The 25,093-nt window shown below is 41.2% G+C and overlaps 1 protein-coding gene and 1 pseudogene across 16 annotated transcripts in view; one reads left to right on the top strand and one right to left on the bottom strand.

Moving 5' to 3' along the window:
- LOC112131566 (ribosomal protein S6 kinase beta-1-like) overlaps window positions 1–25,093 on the top strand; it is a 252,973-nt gene that overhangs the window by 126,193 nt on the left and 101,687 nt on the right. The window lies entirely within an intron of this gene.
- On the bottom strand, window positions 10,732–25,036 carry LOC129051171 (T-complex protein 1 subunit zeta-2-like; annotated as a pseudogene).

Here is a 25,093-nt window from a genome sequence, read left to right as displayed (position 1 = left end):
AAGCCCCTCATGTGTCACAGCCAGGGCTGCATTTAATCCTCAAACAGTCCTGCGAGGAGAGCACTTTTGTCCCCATTTTATAGAATGCAAACTAAGCCTGTAAGTAGCAGAATCAGGCTTGCAATCCAGGGCGTCTGGCCCCAAGCCTGCATTTTTTCTGCAGCATCACACTGCCTGAGGGCAAATGTCCCTTTGTTGGCTGTGCCAGCAGCCAATGTGTCTCTCTGCCTCTCTGGGGAGGGGGACATAGCCTCCTGGCAAATTATCAGCAAAATGGGCCCATGGAAGTGGCCCCCAGCAACAGTCAAACCCCTGCCACTTTCTGAACCCCTCCTTGCTCAGGGGTCTGACAGATTCTGAGTCCTGGGGATCATTCTTCCTGTCACTCCAGGGACCACAGAGCCCTGGAAAACCCAAAGAACCTGGAAATCTGCACCCAGAAGACCATGAAAGAGGCTCTCAACCAATCCTCTCTGTGTTTGGCAGTTGGGGAAACTGAGGTGCAGAGAAGAGCAGGGACCTAGCCAAGTCCAGGGGCCCATGGGAGGCAAAGACACACTGGCAGGCACTCACTCCCTGCAACCTTTCTTGTGGGAGCTCCTGGCCCACACAAGCCCAGGTCCATTGAACAGGCTTGGGCACTTGAGCTAGTGCCAACTGGTGGCTCTATGGGTGAAGGAATAACTGAATTAGTGCTTCCTTGGTCCAGTGGGCACTTGTGTCTCAAGGTTTGAGCAGGAGTTAGACGGCACAGCATCTAGAAAGGATGTAGTTCTAGGGACATTGTAGTTTGATCACTGTGATAAAGAGCTTAGTGTGTCCCAGGTATTCCAACACCATCTCAGGCAATCCTCTATTAAATGAGAGATCAGTGTGGTCACACTGTCATCGTATCAATGATGACACTGAGTGGCACAGCCAAGATCCAGGTTTCCCGTGTCAGTGAGCCGGTAGAGCTCCCTCCACTTCTGCCTGTCTGCCAGAGTTGGTGAGGACTGAGTGCAACACCCCCACTCCCACCCCAGCATACCAGGTGCCTCTGAGATGGGAAACAGGCTGAGCTGGAGCAGGCTGGGAGATGGAGCTGTCAGCTTCCCATCTGCGTGGGTGTGATGCCTGCTTCAGGTTTCCGCTCCCATTCAGGGATGGTGATTGAAGGCACCTGAGGGGAACCGTGCGTCTTCCAGGATAATGATAGTGATTTACTGGATAATGACTCTATGTCTATTCTTAAGCCGAAGGCTGGTGCCAGGTGCTCCCTCCTACAGTGACCTGGGTTCTTCTGAGAGGCCTGCTTCCCACAAGCACCATGCCAAGTTGCAGGGAACTTTTGCTCAGGCCCAGGGAGTACACTTGTGGGCCATCAAGGTCTCAGCCTCTCTGAATCACCCCTGGGACTCCCAGGCTGCCCTTGGCTGGGGAGCTCCCTGGAGAACTCTCAGACCACTCAGACTCCACCGTGTCTGTGTCAACTGTCAGAGGCAGGGAGTTCTTTCTTAAGTTCCACCTAGAATAGAAAGGGCACACACACTAGGCTAAGAGTCAAGGGACCCAAGGTCCAGTCCCAGCTCTGGGTAATCATTGCCCAACCCTGGGCCAGAGGAAGAAAGCTCTGTCAGTTTACAGTTCAAAGAGGAGAAACTCTGCAAATCACTCTCATTTTGTTGATCAAACCCCAGTAGAGCCACGCAGCCCCTTGGTCACTTCAGTCACACCGTGAAACATGAAGAGGGGGAATAATTTCATCTGCTCTGCTCTCTGCTCTCAGGACCAAGGTCTGTAGCTGCTCATTCCTGTGATGCTGTGCTGTGGTAAAGAATGTCCCCCTCCTCCTCCATTAAGAGCTGTGCCTTCCCCATCAGAATGGCTGGGTCTCCAACCATACATAAGGGCCCCGTTTCCCACAGCAATGCTGCTTCTCCTCTATTCTCAGACCCCCTAAAACTCCTTATTCACTAGGCCTCCTCCATAGATCTCAGAGCACCAGGCTGGGGTGAAGCCTCTTAGAGCCAAACCCCTCACCTACCCCTCATGGAGGTGTTTGAGCTGGGCACATGAAGAGTGGGGAGGGGGCATAGAGATGCCCCAACCTGCCCAAGCTCTGAAAGCCATCCAGTCCTCAGAAGAGCCAGCTGGAACCCAGGGTCCTTAGGCCAGGCTGGGTGAGCAGAGAAGGAGGCCTGCGACTGCCCCTCCCGCCCAGCCATGAATCTCTCCAGTCAGAGGAGTGATGCACCTGCTGGCTCTCAGCTCCCCCAGAGCCTGCCTTCCTGCAGTCAGGACCAAAAGCGGGACTTCTCCCTCTGAAGGCCCAAGAGGAGTAGGGAAGGGTACGGGATCAGATTGGGGTTGTGGGGCAGGACAAAGTCAGTGAACTGGAAAGAAGGGGCCAAGGTGTCTTCCCGTGTGTTTTGTAAGAGTTCTCTAAGGAGAGGTGTTGAGGTACCAGTCTGTTCCAACAAGAGGCTGGGTAGCACAGCCTGCCTTTGCACACAATGCTGTCATTGTATAGATTACTTCAGATCAATAAAAACAGCCACACTTTCTCAAGTGCTTTATTCACACTTCATATGACATTGAGAAATCATCAATTTGCCTACATTACAAACAAGAACATCAAGGGATGACTTTAGAGGTGGGTGGGAAGGAAGGGAGGCTGATGAAATGGGGGAGCTAAAGTCACTCTAGAAAATATTAGTGGGACATAGACTCCCTTCCCTTGCTTCTTAGACAAATGAGCTTGGTGAGTTTGATTGTGAAATCGGCCAGAGTTTCTCTCTATACCCTTCCTATGGAAGGCAGTTTTGGGGAAGCTTTTGCACAGTAAGTCTTGAATAAGTGTTTGTAGGCTTAACAAATGAAGAAGTGGGGCCTCCAGCCCCCAGGGACTTTGGGAGCCAGGTCTCCAAAGACTAAGTTGCTGGAGGTTGTACAAGTCTGTTTACTCCTTGGCAGAAACACAAGTCTCCCTGGCTTCAAAGAAAAGAGGCTTTTTTTAAAAAGGCTTGGGCACCGACACACAGACACTGCCAGCCTGCCCACTGCCAGCCAGATATGTTAAGTGCAAATGAAGCTGAAATGTGCAGATTCAATTTCCCTTGAGATGTACCTGTCAGCCTGGAAGGAAAAGATTGGAAAGTAGAGGCTCTTTTTGGCCTACTGCATCTTCCCCTCCACCCAGCACCCAATCCCACAGCTCCCTCATCCCTCTTCATCTTTAGGTTGACTGCTCATTCTATGGGTGTTTTGGAAAGGGAAAGGTGTTCAGGTTGAAGGCAGAGAGATGGATGGAATGTCTATATAAGGATGTCAACTATTAAAGGTGAAGGGGGGATGCTTTTGTCTTTTTTTTTTTTGGAGAACAATGGGGCATCTGTCTAAGGATTTATCTGTCAGCCCCTGCCCCATCCCAGGGATGCCCAAGTCTTAGGGGAAGAACTCAATTCCCACACAGTGGAAGACAGCTCAACTGCAGAAGGGGGGCTCCCATTGTTTGAGGGGACAGAAACAATTCATGCTGCCCAGGAGCCTCCACTCTGATAGAGATTTCCCTTGAAATGGAAATCTGAGCCCTGCCTCAGATGAGATCCTAGTCTGATGGGGGAGGTAGCTCTGCCCAAGACCACCCTGTCTGATGGTCAGTTAGCTTTCCCAATATCTAACAAACAAGCAGAGCTCCCCCAGCCCTGCTGTGTCTCTGGATGAGCCTTTACCACATTTGCCATAAACAAGGACAGCTGCCAGGCATCTGGGCACCAGATGCTCTCCTCATCTGTTTCCTGGCCATACCCAAAGATTCAGAACGTTTTCCCCATTCATGCTTACAGTCGAAGCAGGGCCCAGCCTGAGCTGCCCTGATCACCTCACCCATTATTCCCCCTCCGTCAATATTCCCAACTGCACATCCTGGGAAGCCTGGTTCTCGGGGCAGAAATAATAATGCACCCTCACCCTAGCAACAGCACCTGAAAGTCAGCAACAAAATCAGGGAACAGCTATTGAGCATTTACCATGTGGCAGGCATAGGTGATATGCTGGGGATGGAATAGCCAATAAGACACAGTCTTGACTGTGGAGGAGTCCCTGTCCCGAGCCCAAAGTTGACATACCCTCTGGGTCCTGCTGTATTCCCTGTACCTGTTGGAGTCCCATGAGAGCACAAAGGAGGGAGTGATTCATTCTCTTTGAGCTAGGGGTGAGGTGCAGAGGTTTCTATCTCAGAGGAGGGGACATTTGATCCAAGCCTTGAAAACTGAACAGGAAGTTGCCAGGCTGGGGAGGAATGAGCATTCTGGCAGGGAGAAAGAACGGCTCGGGAAGGGACATATTTCCACTGTAGCCAGAACGAGTGAGACTCGGGGGTCAGGAAAGGGGCAGCCAGGTTGCCCAGCAGTGGTTCTCAAACTCTAGCCTGCATCACCTGAAGGACTTAGAACAAACAGTGCCAGACCCCACCATCAGAGCTTCTGATTCAGTTGGCCTGGGGTAGGGCCAAGATGATGTTGGTGCTACTTAGCAGTTCACAGACAACACCTTTGAGAATCATGGTTGTAAAGGGTCATGGAAAATTCTGTTAGTATTCCCAATTATTCTATTCCTCCTTGTAATAGTATTACACATCTGCTCCTTTTGCCATGTGACTTGTCTCTTGCTATTGGAGGAGGTGAAGTATAATTTCCTGCCCCATTGAGCTCAGCCACGTGGCTTGCTTTGGCCAGTGAAGGATTGGCGGACTCAACATGAGCAGAGACTTTGAAAGTGCTTGCATAGTTTAGCTAGGCCTCTTGTGATCTGCCATTCTGCCTTGGGAAGTGCATGCTTTGGCGAGATGCTGGTCCCAGAATGAAAGCCACGTGGTACAGCCCTGAACCCAGCCTACCACTTGAAACAGAGCTGCCCCAGCCCACCTGAAGGCCCATGCATGAGAAACATTAGTATTTGTAGTCATTAGCCATTGAGATTTAGGGAGTATTTGTTGTACAGCACTATAGCAGAAGCCTGATGGATTCAAGAGCTTTGAATGACATGCTAAGAAATTGAGGAGTATAATTGCTAAATGCAGAGTAGATCTTTTTTCTTTTTCTTTCTTTCTATTTTTGTTTGTTTATTTGTTTGTTTGTTTTTTGAGACAGAGTCTCGCTCTTTCACCCAGGCTGGAGTTCAGTGGCTCAATCTCAGCTCACTGCAACCTCTGCCTTCCAGCTTCAAGCAATTCTTGTGCCTCAGACTACCAAGTAGCTGGGATTACAGATGCGTGCCAACACGCTTGGCTAATTTTTGTATTTTTAGTTGGGACAGGGTTTTGCCATGTTGGCCAGGCTGATCTCAAACTCCTAGCCTCAAGTGACCCACCCGCCTCAGCCTCCCAAAGTGCTGGGATTACAGGCGTGAGCCACCGCGCCCAGCCTGAATGTTGAGTGTAGCTAACTGGGTAAAACTGGAGGCAGGGAAGAGGCTATCACCACTTTTCAGATGAAACACAGAATGAGCATTCCAACGATCAGAGAGGAGGGGAGAGAGGAGGGAAGGAGCCAGACAGGTACAAAAATGCTAGGCCCCCCAGGACCTGATGACTAAGTGGCTGAGGAGAGGAGGGAGGCAGAAGAAGTTCACATCATGGCCACACTTCTGGCCTGGACAGCAGAGAGGAATGAAACCATCCATGGAGATCAGGAAGGCTTTCTGTTCTGTGACGCCCCAGGAAGGCCCGTCGTGGCACAAAAGCCAATAAACACCAGAGCTATGTCCCAGCCCCTCATCACTCCATCCTACGCAGGTCCTGGGCAGGGTGCACACCTGGGCAAGCTGAGGTCAGCCCCAGAGCAGCATCTAAGGGCTGCAGCGGGGGGACTTGCCAGCTGAGCAGCTGAAGCCACAGCAATTTATGCTGTTTTTCTCAGATCCATTTGGTTCTAAGTCAGCTGTAGACGAGCTTCATCCACAACTGTTGCTCTTTTAATTTAATTGTGTGGTGCTGGGGTGTTTTTTCCCCCTAGCAAATACATCAAAATTGTCATCTTGTAAATAAACAGCCCTCTTCCCCCACTCAGTACCCACCATGCACCGGCACTACCCTGACATGCACGCACAGCTGCAACAGCTGGGAGGGAGGGTGGCCTGCAAGAGCTGTGGATCCCCAAGGAAAGCAAGGTAGGCACCCCTGGAGGAAAGTGAGCAACAGACGTGCCCTAGACCGCCTTCAGAGCCAGAGAGAGCTCAGGGATAGAGCACTTCCACGGGCCTCTGCTGACGGGAGACTACACGGAGCTGTGAACCGGCCAGCAGTAAACTGGACCATTGGGGCAGAGACTTAGCCTCTCTAAGCCTCAGTCTTCCTATCTGAAAAATGAGCCTTATTGTGAATCAAAACAAACACAGCTGCACTGAGGCCTGTAAAATGTAGAGCATTTGACTATCTAATAAGTGTGTTGTTATACAGCTGTAGAGTAGCATTTATAGGTGCAGCCTTGAGCTTTATCCTGGCTTCCTTCCTGGCAGTGTGAGCTTGGACAAGTTACTTAACCTCTCTGTGCCTCCATTTCTTGATCTGTAAAAGAGGACTATGAAGGGTACCCAACTCATAGCATTAATAAATTAATAAAATTTAATTAATAAATTAATAAAATCTAGCAATAATGTGTTTTTAGAAACACACTTAACACCTGAAAACAAAGAAATTTCATAAAAGGATGGGAAAACATACTAGAAAAATAGTATCCTTTCCCCATCCCCGGCACCAAAATAGAGCTGGCATTGCTAGATGAATATAAAACAAAATAAGACTTTAAGGGAAAAAGTATGATTTTATAAAGCATTTCTATAAAAATATAAATTATCAAAACAGCCTCAAAAGGAAAGAGAAAACATGAGACCTAAAATAATAAAGAAAACTGAATCAGTAGTCAAAAATCTATCCCTCCCATCTAAAAAACTACTAGGCTCAGACCAAACTGTCAGGAAATAGATAACCCTCCATTTTACCAACTCAAACTTCCACAGAAAACAAAGAGTAATAATTCCTCAACTCATTTTATGAGGCTAATATGTCACTGATGTAAAAATTAGAAAAGGAAAGTAGAACAAGTAAAATTATAGGCCAACAGTGCTTATGAACACATGTAAAAACCTAAATAAATATTAGCATTGAGTCCAGCAGTGTATAAATAGTACCATATTTCATTGAATCTAAAATGTCACTCATTATAAGATGCACCCATTACTTCATAGACTAAAAGAAAATGCTATCACTTCAACCATGACATAATACTTTATCATTCATACTTTTTTATATTTACTGTAATAGCTTTTTAAACTTACACATACAATTTTTTATCATATATCATTCCTATGCATTAATAACATAGGCAAAATAAATAAGGTACGCTACTCTTAAGACTTCATAATCAAGAGTCCAACTCTTCTAAATCACTTTTCAACTTAGAGTCTGATACTCATTCTCACCATCAAGAAGTGGTAATGCAACATGAAATGTTTTTCATGAAAAATCTCTACTACTATCTCTGGTATTTTCTTCTAAGCCATTGACACATATTCTGAAGGTTTTGACGTTGAAGTTTTTTTCTTTAACTTACTGGAACATGACATTGTAGTACAGAAACATACTGAAAGCCAGGGGGGGTGGCCCCCACCTGTAATCCCAACACTTGGGGAGGCTGAGGTGGGAGGATCACTTGAGGCCAGGTGTTCAAGACCAGCCTGGGCAACACAGCGAGGCCCTGTCTCTACATACATACATATATACATACATACATACATACATACAAGAAATATACTGGAATATGCCCTGCTTAGATTTTAAAAGTATAAGCATAGATTGCAAATCCCACTTGATGTTAACAAAACTTTTAAAATACATTATATATATATAACTTATTATATCAGTCCAGATTCAGACACTTGTGGTAAGGCAGTTCCAGATAGTTTCATTTCACCTGTAAACTGTGTCACTTTGACTGATATTGTAATTTGTAAATGTATAATATGTTTACAGATGTGCCCTGCATTAATGTTCCTATTTTGGTTTTTGTTGAATCTCCTGTCTGCTTACCAAAACCTAGGATGCTTCAGGCCTATGTACAACCGAAAGCAGAGGCATCCTTGAGCATCAAAGCATTGAACTAACTGGAAAATGCAATATGCCACATAACTGAAGTGAAAAAAGGCTGTATTTTTGTGCTTTTTTAAAATGAAAGTTTGTGTAACTTTTTTTTTTTTAAAAAGAAGTACACTGGAATACTCCAAAACTGCTAAAATGAATGAATGGATAAGTCTCAAAACCATTAAGTGGGAAATAAAAGCACAAAAGTATATCTACAGAGTGATACAATTTATACATTTTAAAAAACCAAGAAAAGGCTGGGTACTCACACCTGTAATCCCACCACTTTGAGAGGCCGAGGCAGGGGGACTGCTTGAGGCCAGGAGTTCAAGAACAGCCTAAGCAACATAACAAGACCCCATCTCCACAAAAAAAATAAAAAAGAAAGAAAGAATGGAAAAAAAGAAAAATTCACCAGTTAGCTAGGTGTGATGTCATGTGCCTATAGTCCTAGCTACTCAGGAGGCTGAGGTGAGAGGATTGCTTGAGCCCAGAAGTTTGAGGCTGCAGTGAGCTGATTGTGCCACTGTACTCCAGCCTGGGTGACACAGTGACACCCTGTCTCTAAATAAATTAAATAAATAAATACCCCAAACGAAATCTTTATGTTGTCACAGGTATGCAAAAGAATAAAGAGTGGCCGGGCGCAGTGGCTCACGCCTGTAATCCCAGCACTTTGGGAGGCCGAGGTGGGTGGATCATCTGAGGTCAGGAGTTCAAGACCAGTCTGGCCAACATGGTGAAACTCTGTCTCTACTAAAAATACAAAAGATCAGCCGAGTGTGGTGGCGGGTGCCTGTAATCCCAGCTACTCGGGAGGCTGAAGCAGGAGAATCGCTTGAACCTGGGAGGTGGAGGTTGCAATGAGCCGTGATCATACCACTGTACTCCAGTCTGAGCAGCAATACTATCTCAAAAAAAAAAAGAATAAAGAGTGGGAAAAATAAAAGTGAATAGGCAATAAAGATCACCTCTAGGGAGGAAGGGTGGAAAAAACATGATGGGGAGTGGGTGGGGGAAGTGGCATCTTAACATTTTGTACTTTGGTATTTCTTTAAAGAAAATCTGGCTGGGTACAGTGGCTCATGCCTGTAATCCCAAAACTTTGGGAGGCCAAGGCAGGCAGATCACTTGAGGTCACGAGTTTGAGACCAGCCTCGCCAACATGGCGAAACCCCATCTCTGCCAAAAATACAAAATTAGCCAGGCGTGGTGGCAGGCTCCTGTAATCCCAGCTACTCGGGAAGCTGAGGTAGGAGAATCACTTGAATCCAGAAGGTGGAGGTTGCAGTGAGCCGAGATGGTGCCACTGCACTCCAGACTGGGTGACAGGAGGGAGACTCTGCCAAAAAAAAAAAAAAAAAAGAAAAGAAAAGAAAAGAAAATCTGAAACAACTATGGCAAAATGTTACTATTTGTTAAAACTAGGTGGAGGGTACAAATGTGTTTATTATATTACTTTCTGTCTTTTTGGTATATTTTAAATATTTCAAAATTTAAACAATGTTACACAGAAAAGATCTGGCCATATGCGTGGTATGCCCATTTTAAAAGGCCTATCCTATAGAATAAAGACAAGTTTAAGGAGATCTTTCTTTATAACAGCAGAAAACAATTGAAAACAGAATTAGTAAAATAAATTGTGGTATAATCATACAATGCAATGCCAAGTAACCATAAATAAGTGATGGTTCAGAAGTCTGAATACTGGGCCAGGTGTGCTGGCTCATGCCTGTAATCCGAGTACTTTGGGAGGCCAAGGCAGGCAGATCACCGAAGGTCAGGAGTTCGAGACCTGCCTAGTCAACATGGTGAAACCCCTTCTCTACTAAAAATACAAAAATTAGTCAGGCGTGGTGGTGTGCACCTGTAATCTCAGCTACTAAAGAGGCTAAGGCAGGAGAGTCACTTGAGCCTGGGAGGCAAAGGTGGCAATGAGCCGAGATCATGGCACTGCACTCCAGCCTGGGTGACAGAGTGAGACTCCATCTCAAAAAAAAAAAGAAGAAGAAGAAGTCTGAATACTGCCTTAGAAAGATGCTGACAGCATATTAAGTGGAAAAAACAAGCTATAAAATCACAGGTTCTCAACTAAGGCATTAAATGGTTAAAGGAACCTTCCATATGCACCAACAGGCCAAAGTTCCATTAATGCACTTGCTACATTTTAGTCCCTTTTCAACTACCATCCATGGAAAGAAGTTAACCACAAGAACTCTAATAACAATAAAAAGCATAATAGATTAATTCTAGTTTCAAACAAGAAAGATATTGCTATAATATCCATACCGAACAGTTTTATTATAAGCCAAACACAATTATTTCCCACCGTTGGTGTCAACAATTCTCATCTTTCCGGATGAGACCTGTTCTATCTCACCATCTAGTCAGACAGCTACCAGAGCTAGCACAGTAGCATAAATTGTTGATCACATATACAAAAAAAAAGCCAGGTAAAATATAATAAATGATATACAAAATAAATTGAGTCAGATACTATAAACAATGCAACCCAAAGCTACATGCCATATTTATAAGAGGAAAGAGTGGCAGCAAGAAGTCACTGAAAGAATTATGAGGGAAAATGAAACATTTTGTCCTACTACATTTATACCTCTGATAAATTAGAAATTTACTTGGGTACACTAAAACCTCTATTTTGTTAATTAAAACTTGCCAAAGGTCTAAGAATCATAAAGATCCTATGCTATAAAAACTGCAATAGCATATAACAAAGGGTGGAGAGTTAGGACTCTTGGGGAAATATTTCAATTATTATTCCTTTACTGTAAAAGTATTCTTGTGTTCTTTATACCTTGATGAAATATTTTTGAGACTGTTAAGACCCAAAAGACATTAAACTGCATTTATTGTGTAGAAATTCAGAATGGCTCAGGCTACACAATAGTAGTCAGACGTAAAGTGTACTAAATTTCATCTTCTAGAAGGGTTGATTTTGAATTCAATCATCCCTTGAGAGAAGACATCCCAGCTCGCATAATTTCATCAACCAGGAGAATGTTGGTGGCAATCACTGCGCTAAGGAAAAAGATGAGAGGGTGAGTAAAGCCTACTAAACCACTCTTAGCTTTTTTCCCCAGCAATCTTTACCTGTGTAGGGTACTTTGTTCTTTAATGATGTTGGTATGATATTTTATGAGACAAGGCCATTATAAATACAAATACAAATGTCATCCTTTTTTTTTTTTTCCCAAGATGGAGTTTCACTCTTGTTGCCCAGGCTGGAGTGCAATGGCAAGACCTCAGCTCACTGCAACTTCTGCCTCCCAGGTTCAAGCAATTCTCCCGCCTCAGCCTCCCGAGTAGCTGGGATAACAGGCATCCACCACCAGGCCTGGCTAATTTTTGTATTTTTAGTAGAGACGGGGTTTCACCATGTTTGCCAGGCTGGCCTCAAACTCCTGACCTCAGGTGATTCACCCGCCTCGGCCTCCCAAAGTGCTGGGATTACGGGTGTGAGCCACCGCACCAGCCCAAATATCACCCTTTGTATTATAATTTAAACTCCTTTGCTGATAAGGGGCATTCCTGATTTATATTCCAGCAAAATTGAGCTTATTTTTACAATATCATTTGATTTTCTCCATCATGCATGTGCTACTATTTCAGTAAATTTCCCCCTTTCTTTCCCCCTCAAATAGTAAGATTAATTTTTCTTAGAACTTAACACTGCTAGACCTAAAATATAAAAGGGACTATGGACTATAAAATGACAGAAGCTAGTTCTAATAACTGAATGCCACACCTTTTATACACTTGACAATTTTTCCACTGTACAGGTACAAAAATGATAGAAAAAATTTCATCTTAATATTATCAATTATAACTCTACAGGTCTTTCACTTTATGTTCATACAAACTTACCAAGAGTGAAGAAGTTGTTTTTTTACACAATAATTATCCCAAACTCCTGCATCTGCTGCTACCATTGGCTCACCTGAAAAGTAAAAACAATTTTCATACCAAAATCTTAGTATTTGCTATTAATATTAATTGATATCCTCTAAAAATATTTAATACACTACCAAAACTACTTTTGTCAAGGTCATCAATGACCTCCATATTGTTAAATCCAATGGTTGATTCTCAGGCCCCATCTACCAGTATTTAACACAGTTGATCACATTCTCCCGGCCTACTCTGTGTTATCTTCCAGGATACCACACTCCTCTGGTTTTCTTTCTTTTGCACTAGGGGCTCCTTTTCTGATTACTTTGCTGCTTCTTCCTCTTCCTCCCTGACCTCTTAATGTTGGAGTACCCAAAAGTTCAGTCCTAGCCTCTTTTCTCTCTACCCTTAATCCCTAGGTGATCTCATCCAGACTTTTAGATTTAAACCATACATATCTGATGACTCTCAAGGTTTTTTGGGTGTTTTTGTTTTTTTGTTTTTTGTTTTCTTTCTTTTTTGGGGGGGGGGTGTTTTTGTTTTTGAGACGGATCTTGCTCTATCATTCAGGCTGGAGTGCAGTGGCACAGTATCGGCTCCCTGCAACCTCCACCTCCTGGGTTGAAGCAATTCTCCCAAGTAGCTGGGATTATAGGTGCCTGTCACAATCCCCGGCTAATTTTTGCATTTTTAGTAGAGATGGAGTTTCACCATGTTGGCCAGGGTGGTCCTGAACTCCTGACCTTAAGTGATTCACCCACCTTGGCCTCCCAGAGTGCTGGAATTACAGGCGTGAGCCACTGCACCTGGCCTGACTCTCAGGTTTTAATCTCCAACCCAGATCTCTTCCTTGAACTCCAGACCCACATATCCAACTTTTTTAATTAAAAGATTACAGATGCTTCAACCCTGACTCTGCCAAAACTGAATGCTGATGTCCTCTCACCCACAGCCTGCTCCAGCTAGTCTTCTCCACCACAGTTGATTGCAACTCCAACCTTCTACTTGTTCAGTTGACTTCTCTACAGAGTGGAGAGTGGCGAGAGTGATTCTCTTAAACATAATTAGGCCACGTGCCTGGCCAACATGGTGAAACCCTGTCTCTACTAAAAATACAAAAATTAGCTGGGCGTGGCAGCAGACACCTATATTCCCAGCTACTCTGGAGGCTGAGGCAGGAGAATTGCTTGAACCTGGGAGGCAGAGGTTGCAGTGAGCCGAGATCGTGCCACTGCACTCCACAGCATGGGTGACAGAACGAGACTGTCTCATAAATTAATTAATTAGGCCATGTCACACCTCTGCTCAAAACTGCTCCCTGCCCCTCTAAAGTAAAAGCCAAAGTCCTGAGACTGGTCCAAATGCCCCTGCATGATCTGACCTTCTGTCACGTCTCTCACCTCCTTCCTCAAAAACATCAGACACCGACTTTTCCACTGGCTGTTCTCTTTCCCTAGAACACTTAACCCCAGTTGCCTACATGGCTAATTTCCTCACTTCCTTCCACTTTTTTTCAACAGACATCTTGATGATGCCTACCCTGACCAACCCTTTAAGCTGTCATTCTCTCACCACCCTCCTGTACTAGCATTCATGATCATTATTATACCACTTTTTTTCATATAATTCATTACTTTTTCTAAAATGCTGAAGGAGTTTATTTATTAAAGTTATTATTTACTGCCTACCTTCTCCCACTACAACATAAGCTCCCAGGGGCAGATATTTTTGTCTGTTTTGTTCTGTGTGAAGCCCAAGAGAAAAACAAGCACTCAATAACTATTTCTTAAATGAATGAACATTTTTTAAGAAGCTCAAAAATAAACTAAAGGCATCCAAAATTTAAATATTAAAGTTACCCAAACCTCTACTCCTTTACCATAAGATCTGGGTAACTAAAGAATAGCCTCTTTCTTTATTAAGCAGCTAATTTTCCTTCAGTTTCTTACCTGTATTCAAATCTATGCCCACAAGTTGTTTTGACTCGACATGCTCAGCCTGAACTTTTACTAGTGTTTCCTGTGGGTCATAACCACATTCTGAGCAAGAACCTTTAGGAATAAAAATAATAATAAATATATATGCATAATACCTTCACATATATCAAATATAAAAATACTCTTTACTCTTGTAAAGACACATCCATAACATGGCAATCATCTCCTTTTGAAGAATTCCACTTTTAATCTAAATCAAATTATTATTTCATCTATCTAGTAGTTTTTATATTTACTTAAACATTTCCCCTATGCACATCACACTAAATTCTGAGGACATCAGAGTTCCCCCATTTCTACCCTACTACATTAATTTCCCTCCTTGCAAAAGGTTTTTTTTTTTTTTTTTTTTTAGTATGGAAGGAAGTAGAATGATATTCTTGTTTCCTCTAGTGCCGCTAGCCACATGCCCTCCAGTTCTTCATAGGCACTTGCTAAGGAAACCAGAATATTTGCAGCACCTTTGTGCCCCTCATCTTGGTGAGGAGAGTCATGACCTGTGGTAACAGGGCTGGAGATACCCTCACTCCAAACCAGGCTCATTTCCAAGTGGCCCCAAATCACCAGCTGATGAGGAAAAAGGTACCACCAATGTGTACTGGGGTTACCAATTTCTGTCAACAACAGGACCATACTGACTTTGCTGCTCTGGGGAAAGAAAAAATAGGAAATCTAATTCGCAAAGATTTCACAAAGTATGAAAAATTTTAATAAAAATTAGTAAAGAGATTTTGCTAATATTGTTAATAATGTTTTAATTCATGGTAATAGCATCTTTGAAGTAGTTTTACTATATTTCTAAGGTGGTTTGAAACCAATTAAGGCAAAGAGAAAGGAATGGTCGCTTTCTGTCCTTAGGTTGCCACATGGAAAAATTCTGTTTTCTCTTTTTCTAGGAATTATAATGATGATGACAAATGTAAGGTTGTATCTAGGAATGCTAAAGAGCCTCAAGCCCTCCCTCTCCACAATTTAAATGGATTACATTTGGATACCACTAACAAAACAAAGATGTACCATAAAATCTAACTAAATTTTAAATTCTAAACTTTTTCATTATGATTAGTTAATCATGAGTCATTTCTGAAGGAAATTTTTGGAGCTGCTTTAATTTTTGGAACTCAGAGAAAGAAGCAAGGGGGTAAGTTGGCTATTTCATGAGATCGTGCAAGGATTCTGGGCTGTTATCCCAAAAGCTTCCCTGCTTTAGTTGTAAAATATCTAAGATAAAATTGTGTAAGGAAATGTGTATAAACACCTGTCTACTCCATTAACTATCAGATAATAGGGGCAATTTGTAATTAAACACCTTTATGTCTAACCAGTTGTTATTTGGCTGAAAGGGTAGTTGTACCTTGGGAGTAATGAGTAAGGCATCAGCAAAAGCTTGGACTCCAAGATGAGCTCTTCCTTTTATACTGTTCTTATATGAAACAAGAGCTTCAGCCATTGCCACTTCAATTGCACCAGCTCCAGGAACCATACAACCTACTGGAGAGAAAAAATATGATTGGCAAGACATGCCATAAAGACCAAAGGAGAGACACAGAGAGAGAGAAAAGCAATTCACTATTTAAGTATGTTCTATTATCTACAGAAGCCAAATAAATTGCACAGCTTAGTAATTACTCAGTTGTCTTATGAAACATCCTGAAGTTATATGTCATTAAATAAATAGGCATAGTACAGATAACTGGCTGCAAACAGCTTATTTTTCTGCTTATCCTCTGGTAAACAAGATTAATTTATTTTTACCTTCATCTTACTCTTCTATAACTACTTTTTTTTTTTTTCTGAGATGGAGTTTTACTCCATCACCCAGGCTGGAGTGTAGTGGCATGATCTCGGCTCACTCCAACCTCTGTCTCCCAGGTTCAAGGGATCCTCCTACTTCAGCCTTCTAAGTAGCTGGAATTACAGGCATGCACCACCACACCCACCTATTTTTTGTATTTTTAATAGAGACAGGGTTTCACCATGTTGGCCAGGCAGGTCTCAAACTCCTGACTTCAAGTGATCCACCCACCTCCGTCTCCCAAAATGCTGGGATTACAGGTGTGAGCCACTACACCCGGCCTTATGACTACTTTGAAGAGGTATTTATAATTTATATTGACAGGTAACTGATTACAATATCTGACATGAAAATTTTTTAAACCAAGATAATTTGTCCCTAGTTTTTGATAGGGAATTCTTGGAACTCAATGAAGTATTTGTTTTTTGTACTGGAGCAGAACTCAAACTGCTATCTAAGAAAAAAATTAAGTGGTATTATTATTCCAAAGCAAGAGTTTTGGTTAAACACATCAAATTTCACATCAGGATATGACTTTTATATCTGCTACTTGTATGGTTTCATAAAGTTTATGACTCTTATTTAAATCAGCAAACTTGCTTTAAAACAAAACAATATGAAAACAATCTCCCCTTTTATCTCACATCATTTTAAAATTACTACCCACTTTCTCTGCTTCACTTCACAACATAACTGCTCAAGGAGTTGTTTACCCACCAGATGATTATATCATTACCTCCCATTCACATTTTTTAAAAGTTCCTTGTTAAATACAGAATATACTCAAAAGAATATTTATATGTGTAAGCTACAAAGAATAAATGTACAAATAAACAAATGTATCCATGTACCTACCACCCAGCTTACGAAAGAGATTACTAGAACCTTTGAAAACTTCCCTGATCCCATTCCCTATGAAAACACAATGTATCAAAATTTTAGCATCCCTACAGCAGTACTTAAAGAGAAATTTGTATCATGAAACACCTATATAAGGAATGAAGAAAGTTCTCAAACTAATGACCCCAGCTTCCACCTTAAGAAACTAGAAAAGGGCAGGGTCTGGTGGCTCACTCCTATAATCCCAGCACTTTGGGAGGCCAAGGCAGGTAGATCACTTGAGCCCAGAAACTCAAGACCAGCCTCGGCAACACAGTGAGACCCCATCTCTACAAAAAGCACAACAATTAGCCAGGTGTGGTGGCACACACCTGTAATCCCAGCTACTTAGGAGGCTAAGGTGGGAGGACTGCCTGAGCCTGGGAAGTCAAGGCTGCAGTGAGCCGTGACCATGCCACTGCACTCCAGCCTAGGCGACAGATCAAGACTCTGTTTCAAAAACAAACAAACAAACAAAAAACTAGAAAAGGAAGCACAAATGAAACCTAATAGAAGCAAAAGAAAGGAAATAATTAGGATGAAAGTGGAAATTAATCAAATGACAAATGTCAGAAATGAGAAAATTTATATCACTACAGATTCTACAGATATTAAAAAGAATAACAAATGAATATTATGATTGACTTCATGACAATAAAGTTGAAACTGTAGATCAGAAGTTAGTACACTTTCTGCAAAAGGCCAGTTAATATTTTTCAGGCCATACCATTTCTTTTGCAACTATTCAACTCTGCCACTGTAACACAAAAATAGCCACAGACAATATATAGACAAATGAGTATGACCACATTCCAACAAAACTTTATTTACCAAAACAGGCAGCAAACCAGATTTAGCTCATAGATAGTAGTTGATGATCCTAACTTAGATGAAGTGGACAAATTCTTGAAAGACGACAAATCACTAAAGCTCACTCAAAAAAAACAAAACATTTATAGCCCTATGTCTATTTAAAACATTGAATGTGTCATTAAAAGCTTTCCCACAAAGAAAACTCCAGGCTCAGATGGCTTTATTGACAGTCTACCAAACACTTAAGAAAGAAATAATACAATAATACCAATTCTCCACAACAACTTAACACTTTCAGAAATTTGAACAAGAAGAAAAACTTTCCAATTCACCCTGAGTACAGCATTGTTCTAACACCAAAAAAGATAAAAGCATTACAAGAAAAAATATACACAGACCAATACCCCTTATGAATACAGATGTAAAAATTCTTAACAAAATTTTAGCCAATTAAATCAAATAATACATAAAAAGGAGAATACACATAGTAGCATTATTCACAATAGCAAAAAGGTAAATGCAACACGTTTCCAATAATAGACAAATAAAATGTGGCATACACATACAATAGAATATTATTCTATTATATAGAATAATATATCTAATTATTATATATATAATTATATATATTACAAATGGTAAAAAGGAAGGAAATTCTGGCACATGCTACAACATGAATGAACCTTGATGACACTATGTAAAGTGAAATAAGCCAGACAAAGGACAAAAACTGTATGATTCCAATGATATGAGATACATAGAGTAAACTCATAGAGACAGAAAGTAGAATGGTGGTTACCCAGGGCTGGGGAGGTGGGTAGAGAATGGAGAGTTATTGTTTAATGGGTTCGGAGTTTCAGTTTTGCAAGGAAAGAAAGTTCTGGAGATGGGTGGTGATAATAGTTACACAACAATGTGAATGCACTTACTAACACTGAACTGTACACTTAAAAATTGTTAAACTGTAAATTTTATGTTATGTATATTTATCACAATTTAAAAAATAATTTTTTAAAAATGTAATCCATTAATTTTTTAAAAAGTAAAATGCATTATAACTAAGTATGGTTTATCCCAAGAATGTAAGGTTTGACATTTGAATCAATTAATGTAATTTACTGTACAAAAAACTAAATGAGGGCTGGGTGCAGTGGCTCACGCTTGTAATCCCAGAACTTTGGGAGGCCAAGGCAAGCAGATCACCTGAGGTCAGGAGTTTGAGACCAGCCAGGCCAACATGGTGAAACTCCATCTCTACTAAAACATACAAAAATTACCCTGGCATGGTGGTGCGTGCCTGTAATCCCACCTACTCAGGAGGCTGACGCAGGAGAATCGCTTGAACCTGGGAAGCAGAGGTTGCAGTGAGCCAGGATTGTGCCATGGCACTCCAGCCTGGGCAACAAAGCGAGACTCCATCTCAAAAAAAAAAAAAAACTGAGAAAAATAATATGATCACCTCAATAGACGCACAAAAAGCATTTGGCATTTATTCTCGTGTGTGTGTGTGTGTGTGTTTTGACAAACAACAACAACAACAACAAGAAGTTTCACTCTTGTCTCCCAGGCTGAAGTCCAGTGGCACAATCTCGGCTCACTACAACCTCTGCCTCCCAGGTTCAAGCAATTCTCCTGCCTCGGCCTCACGAGAAGCTGAGATTGCAGGTGCCTGCCACCATGCCTAGCTAATTTTTGTATTTTTAGTAGAGACAGAATTTCACCATGTTGGCCAAGCTGGTCTCGAATTCCTGACCTCAGGTGATCCACCCGCGTCAGCCTCCCAAAATGCTAGAATTACAGGTGTAAGCCACCGCGACCAGCCTGGCATTTATTCTTGATTAAAAACTGTCAGCAAACTAGGCGCAGAAGGGAAAACTTCCTCAACCTGATAAAAACCTATAGCTAACATCATACGTAATGGGGAAAGATTGAATGCTTTCCCCCTAAGGTCAGCGATGAGGAAAGGATGTCCATTCTCATTATTTCTAGTCAACATTATACTGGAGGTTCTGGCCCATGAAATAAGGGAGAAAATTTTAAAATATCCATATTGGAAAGAAAAAAGTATAACTGTATTAACAGACAATGTAATCACTTATATAGACAATTCAATGAAGCCTATAAGAAAGCTAATTGTGATTTAGCAAGGTTGCAGAATTCAAGATCAATGTACAAAAATAAAATATATTTCTATATATTAGCAACTAACAATCAGAAATGGAAATTTTAAAAATAACATATACAATAGCAACAAAATAAATGAAATATATAGAGATAAACATGGAAAAAAGTGTGTGAGGCTCATATACTAAGAACTATGAAATATTGCTGAGATAAATTCAAGAAGACTCAAGTAGATAAGATGATATTCATGAGTTAGAAGGCTCATTATTAAAATATCAACTATCTCCAAATTGATCTACAGATTTAATAAAATTCCAATCAAACGGGGTGCAGGGGCTCACACCTGTAATCCAAGCACTTTGGGAGGCCAAGGTGGGAGGATTGCTTGAGCCCAGGAGTTTGAGACCAGCCTGGGTAACAACATAATGAGACATTGTCTCTACAGAAAATAAAAGAAAGTTAACCAGGCATGGTAGTGGATGCTTGTGGTTCCAGCTATTTGGGAAGCTAAGGTGGGAGAGTCATTTGAGCTCAGCAGGTCGAATCTGCAGTGGGCCATGATCACGCCACTGCACTCCAGCCTGAGTGACAGAGTAAGATCCTTTCTAAAAAAAAAGTTCTGATCAAAATCCCAGCAGCAGTCTTTTTGGTAGAAATTGACAAGCTGATTCTAAAATTCATATGGAAGTCATAAGGAAATGCCAAAGACTTAGAATGACCAAAATAACTTAAAAAAAAAATGAGAGTTAACAATACTGATTTCAAGATTTATCATAAAGCTACAGTCATCAGGACCATATGATATTAACATTAAAATAGACAAATGCATCAGTAGAACAGAAAAAAGAGCACAGAAATAGAACCACACAAATATGAAAAACTGATTTTTTATACATTAGAAAAGGCAATTCGGTGGTGAAAGTAAAGTCTTTTCAGCAAGTAAGACTAAAACAATCTGACAGCTTTATATGAAAAAAATGAACTTATATCCATACTTGCACCATACACAAAAATTAACTTAAAATGAATCACAGACCCAAATGTAAAATATAAGACTATAACACTTTTAGAGGAAAATCTTTGTGACCCTAGGTTAGGTAAACATTTTTTAGATACCACACCAAAAGCATAATCCATGAGAGAATAAAAATAATAAATTAGACTTCATCAAAATTAAGAACTTCTCTTTGAAAGGCACTGTTAATAATAAAATAAGCCATTGAGGAGAAAAATTTGCCAATCATTATCTGAAAAAGCACTCGTACCCAACATATATACAAAGAGCTCTCAAACTCAACAATAGAAAACTAACACAATTTTTTTCTTTTCTTTTCTTTTCTTTTTTTCTTTCTGGAAACAGGGTCTCGCTCTGTCGCCCAGGCTGGAGTGCAGTGGTGTGATCATAGCTCACTGTAACCTCAAACTCTTGGGGCTCAAGTGATATTCCTGCCTCAGCCTCCTAAGTAGCTGGAACTACAGGTACAGGCCACCACGCCCGGCTATTTGTGTGTGTGTATAGAGTCATGGTCTTGCTATGTTGCCCAGGCTGGTTTCCAACTCCTGGGCTCAAGCAATCCTCCCACCTTGGCCTCCCAAAGAGCTGGAATTAAAGGTGAGAGCCACTGTGCATGGCCAACAATCCAATTTTTTAAAAGTGCAAAAGATTTAAACAGAAAATTCACCAAAGATACATGGATAGCAAATAAGCACATTAAAAGATGCTCAACATGGGCTGAATATGGTGGCTCATGCCTACAAATCCCAGCACTCCGGGAGGCTGAGGGGAGAAAACTGCTTGAGGCCAGGAGTTCAAGACCAGCCTGGGCAACACAGAGAGACCTCATCTCTACAAAAAAAAAAAAATTTAAAAATTAGCCAGATGTGGTGGCATGCACCTATTGTCCAGCTGAGGTGGGAGGATCACTTGAGCACAGGAGTTTGAGGCTGCAGTGAGCCATGACTGCACCACTGCACTCTAGCCTGGGTGACAGAGCAAGACCCTGTCTTGAGAAATATATATATATGTGAGGTTTGTGAGGTTTGCAGCCAGGTGCAGTGGCTCATGCCAGTAATCCCAGCACTTTGGGAGGCCAAGGCAAGTGGATCCCTTGAGGCCCAGGAGTTCAGGACCAACCTTGGCAACACAGTGAAACCTCATCTCTACCAAAAATACAAAAATTAGCCAGTTTAAAAACCTGGTCTCAAAATAAATAGATAAATTAAACAGATTAAAATTTAAAAATAAAATTAAAAAAACTTAAAGGCCAGGCATGGTGGCTCACACCAGTAATTTCAGCACTTTGGGAGGCCAAGGAGGGCAGATCGCTTGAGCCCAGGAGTTCGAGACCAGCCTGGCCAACATGGCAAAACCCCATCTCTACTAAAAATACAAAAAATTAGCTGGGTGTTGTGGTGCACGCCTGTAATCCCAGCTACTTGGGAGGCTGAGGGAGAAGAATCGCTTGAACCTGGGAGGCAGAGGTTGCAGTGGGCTGAGATCGCACTACTGCACTAAAGCCTGGGCAACAGAGGGAGACTCTGTCTAAAAAAAATATATATATATATATATATATATATATATATATATATATATATACACACACACATACATAGGTGTTTGTGTATGTGTATATATACATATATACACACATATATGTGAGGTTCACATCAATCACAAGAGCTTACCATCTTCAACGGCATTTTTGATAGCACGAAGTCCATCTCTCATGGCGTCCTTGACTTGTGTGAGAGTATGCTTATTTGGTCCTTTAACCAACAAGGTAACAGAGCGAGGGTTAACACACTCCTCGATAATAAAAGTGAACTTTTCTTCACCCTAAAGGGTGGCACAAAAATATATAATTGTAATATTTAATGTCATTATAAAATCAACAATTTATACTAGAATGCAATCTTCATTTGAATTTTTCTTATCAAGCATAACTAAAGATATGTTTAAAAGGAGTTAAGTTATATCTGAACTCTTAACAAACATTTAGGTAAATAAACTGTAAAATCTGTTCCATGAATTAGATCTCAAAACACAAAACATGAAATAGAAGATCAAGTAGTATTTTTCTTTAAAAAAAAGGAGCTTAGTATTCACTTTATAACCACTATTCACAGAAATACTAATGTATACTCATACACAAGACCAGCATGTCCCAAGCAATCTACAGTGAGATCTTCAAAAGAATTCACAGCCATTCCACCACAAGCAAGAGAGAGTCTGAAATTACATATATGTCACCATAGCTTGATTATGGAAAACATAAATACTAACTTCTTAGAAAAGATCTCTAATGCAGAAGACTGTATTGTTACTGTATTGTATTGTTTTGGGTTTTTAATTGACTAATAAAATTGTCTATATTTATCGAGTACAACATGATGACGTTTTTAAATATGTATACACTGTGGAATGGCTAAATCAAGCAAATTAACATACACATTGCCTATGTGAGGCTTGATTTAGCCATTTTTGTGATAAGAACACTTAAAATCTACTCTCAGCAATTTTCAAGAATCCAACACATTGTGTATTCTTGGGTGGGTTTGCAAAAGATTTTTTAAAAGAACAATATATTGTTATTAACTATAGTTGCCATGTTGAACAATAGATCTCTTGAATTTATTCCTCCTAACTGAAATTTTGTATCCTTTGACCCACATATCCCCAGTGCTCCTTCCCTCCCACTGCCTCAGCCCCTGGTAACCACCATTTTACTATCTACTTCTATGAGTTCAACTTTTTTAGATTCCATATATAAAAGTGAGATCATGCTGTATTATGTTGTATTGTTTTGTTTTTAAGATCTGTTTTAAAAAGATAAAAACTTTTCGTATACTTCAGCAAAGTTCTGCAGTAGGTTAACAACCTTGCTTTTTGACAGTTCAATTATTTACTGAAACTAAAAACAAAATTTGGATTTTTTTATGCCACTGTTTTGTTCAACAGCATTTACACATAAGCCAAAAGGAAAACACATGGAATAGTTTCCATTTACTCTGTTAAAAACTTAGGATATATAATTATCTGCAAGCTTACCTTTCCATATTTCTTCTTTTTGCTCTGCGAAGAGCTACTATTCCATGTTTTGCAAGAGTATTTAAGGAAAATGGATCAATTCCCTATAATCAAATTAACATAAAAATTATAAACATGTTTTAAACCAGTATTTCTCAAACCTTTTGGTCTCAGCACCACTTTACTCTCTTAAAAATTATTAAGTACCCAAAGAGCTTTTGTTTATGTAAGCTCTATCTATAATATTTATATTATAAAAACTGAGAAATTTTTAAACTATTAATTCATTTAAATAATAAGGCCATTTTTTGTTAATATACATTTTAAATGAAACTTTACTATACTTTTGAAAACAAAATTATATATAGTGAGCTAGCAGTGGCATTACGTCACTGTTTTTGCTCATCTCTTCAATGTTTATCTTCATAGAAAACAAGTGGATTCTCATATCTGATTCAGTATTCAATTCGGAATGATATGTTATTTTCGTTCAAGTTTATGAAGAAAATCTGGCCCCACACAGATAAATGTTGTAAAGGGAGTAACATTTTAATAGCATTCTCAGATAACTATGGAAATTCTTCTTTGATACTATACCAAAACTCAACGAGTAATAGTTTCTCAAAGGTTAGTTTCACTATGGAACCATAGCAATGAACTTTTCATACTATCTCACATTAAAACACGTTGGTGTAACTTGCACACTGAATGGATTATTTATCCATTGACTAAAAATCATGCATTTTTAGTCATGTAGACAGCATCAGTTCACTGAGTTAGGCAAAGTTTCCACATGTTGACACATTTCATGTATAACATGTTGTTATACATGTGGCAACTGTGTCATGTTATACATGTGGAAACTTTGCCTATCTCAGTGAACAAAAACTCACATTTGTTAATATCACTACTATTATCAGGAAAGTCTTTTAAGTATTGGAAAGCTGTCAAGTTCACATGGCAGATACAAGTTTTCTGAAATTCTAATTTTTGTTTAAAAGTTCAAATGTTATTGACAACAAATACTGGGCCCTCAGGGAGCGTCTGAGGAGGCGCCGGCCGCTGCGGGCTCGGGAGCCGCACCGCGCCGGCCCGAGCCTCTGGACTAGGCCCACGGAGCCGCTCGCCCCGACCCAACCGCCCGATGTCCTCAAGATGGAGGCAGCGGGGGCGGTGGCGTAAAGAAAGCGGCGCTGTGGGCGCCGGAGTGGGGGCCCGGGCGGAGGCGGTGGCGGGATGGGGCTGTTGCTCACGATCCTGGCGTCGGCCGTGCTGAGTTCCTTCCTCACGCTCCTCGCCCAGTTCCTCCCGCTGTACCGCAGACAGCCCGAGCCGCCGGCGGACGAGGCCGCCCGCTTGGGCGAGGGCTTCCGCTACATCAAGCCAGTGCCGGGCCTGCTCCTAAGGGAGTACCTTTACGGCGGCGGCCG

This window comes from Pongo abelii, chromosome 19, assembly GCF_028885655.2.
Source record: "Pongo abelii isolate AG06213 chromosome 19, NHGRI_mPonAbe1-v2.0_pri, whole genome shotgun sequence".
Lineage (NCBI taxonomy): Eukaryota > Metazoa > Chordata > Mammalia > Primates > Hominidae > Pongo > Pongo abelii.
The sequence above is the reverse complement of the archived record's forward strand: the minus strand, read 5'-3'. Positions and strand labels throughout refer to the sequence as shown.